The sequence below is a fragment of the Octodon degus genome, unplaced genomic scaffold, assembly GCF_000260255.1.
Source record: "Octodon degus isolate 3935 unplaced genomic scaffold, OctDeg1.0 scaffold00152, whole genome shotgun sequence".
In the NCBI taxonomy this organism is placed as follows: domain Eukaryota; kingdom Metazoa; phylum Chordata; class Mammalia; order Rodentia; family Octodontidae; genus Octodon; species Octodon degus.
This window is the reverse complement of record NW_004524728.1, coordinates 1,886,389-1,888,400: the sequence shown is the minus strand read 5'-3', so window position 1 is coordinate 1,888,400 and position 2,012 is coordinate 1,886,389. Positions and strand designations below refer to the sequence as shown.

Below are 2,012 nucleotides of genomic sequence, written 5' to 3'. Positions count from 1 at the left end.
GACCAAGACAAAGCAAGACCTATATAAAAAGAAAAGTAACTTTTGTATCTGCCCATTTCAGTCAAATCCCCTCAGGATTTACCATGAAACCTTGTACCACAGTTTGTAGATCCTTTGTCAGTATCAGCCATGTGGATGAGTCATGGTCACTGCTTGACCAATTTGCTCTCTGTGAAAGCCTGAGAGAATGTTTTCTCACCATGTGACTCTCATTAGGCACACTCTACATCACCAATCACTTTTTTCTGTGGCCCCATAATCTCCTTGATCAGAAAATGTGGGACATCTGAGTTACAGGATGTTACAGTATAGGTTCCCTTATGTTTTGTGTCCTCACTGACCTTGAAAGGCTAGGGCCAAAATGTTGGCTGCCCTTGCAGCCTTTCTTTTTCTCTAATTTTTGGTCTGCAAACTTAAGTTATTAATCCTCCAGAAGAAAAGCTTAATGATATTATTACCCTATAACATAGGCAGTTGAGCTTAACCTCACTATCTGTCTTAATATCAAACATTTTAGACATAGTATGGAACAGGTATTTTCTACCAAGTTCAATAATGTTATCTTGACTTGTCAATTTATTGTTTTATAGTCAGTGAATAAAAGCATTTTTTTTGTTGTGTGTGTATGTATGTGTGTGTGTGTGTGTGTGTGTGTGTGTGTGTGTGGGCGTGTTTAGTACAGGGTCTACAGGGTCTCACTCTATAGATCAGACCCATAATGACCCTCCTATTTTCAGCCTCTCAAGTGCTGGGATTACAGGTGTGCACCATCATGCCGAGTCTCAATCACTGTCTTGGCACTATCTAGCAGTCAAAAGCATTTTTTTAAAAAGCTTTTCTGAGCATTTATTATGAGATCCTGACAGTGATTTATTTTTTCTTCTCAGCATCCTGCTCTGCGGCTTCCTTAGCTGTCTTTGCCTGGATGCCAAAGAGCTGGGCCATGTGCAGACTGGCAAATGCCTTGAAGTTCTTTTCTTCCTCTATGATGACCTTGGCCTTCTCCTTTTTGTAGATGTTCCTGATGGGCATCACAGGTCCTGTTAGCTAAGTGGCCAATTTGAGTTCTTCAGAACAGCTGTCTCCCTTTTGGGGGGCTGCTGTCTTCCTGGTGAAGAGGATGAGTTTGGAGTGGTATTCTTTTAGTTGCTGCACATTGGCCTGCAGGGACTTGGTGGATTTGTTCTGTTGCCTTGGGTCCACTGAGATGCCAATGGTCTGGGCCACCTTCTTGTGAATACTGGCCACTTGCAGCTTCTCCAGACTGAACCCCTGCAGTCTTGGACCTTGGTGTGGTATCAAACCATGGAACAGTGCACAATGGGCAGGATGGGTCCAGACACAGGGCACAGGTGATACGTTTGCCTGCTGGATTTTGCGCCTGTGGATCTTGTGAGCTGGCTGAATGAACCACGTAGCCACATGCTGCTGCCAGTCTTTGTGGAAGAGGGGCTTCAAAACCATGCCATTCTGTCTGTGTGCCGTGTCTGCCTCTTAGGCCACAGATCAGCAGAACTGAAAAGCCAAAACATGTTTAATGGGAAAGGTACTTAAATTCTGACTTGTTACACCGGGAACACATACAATAGTACTATTACTATCTATTTGAAAATATGGCCTAAGTCAGATTTAATAGAAATATGTGATATATAAGCATCATATTCTCCTCCCAAATCAAACAAATATAAATTCCCTTTTTGTATGGAAAGGTACTCCCACATTTTGATCCCAAGGAAGTCTTTTTTCTCATCCTGTCCATGGCTCCATGAACTATAAAAGAATGCTTCTTTCCAGGAGTGAGATGCAATAGCTGTCTGCTTTGACTATTTTTAGCTGTAATTGCTTTTAGTGAAGTGAGAAACACTTCAGAAAGTGTTTCTCTCCCATGGTAAATCCTAGGCATTTTATTTAAATAAAGCAAACATTTCTGCCAGAAAAGAGATGTTAATAACTACAGTTATTCAAGCTACATGAAATACAGAAGGGTAACCTAACATTCATGGTGAAAAATA

General features: G+C 41.6%; 1 pseudogene; it reads right to left on the bottom strand.

The window, feature by feature from the left end:
* Positions 1 to 870: 870 nt before the first annotated feature.
* Positions 871 to 2,012, bottom strand: part of LOC101578447 — a 27,830-nt pseudogene continuing 26,688 nt past the window's right edge.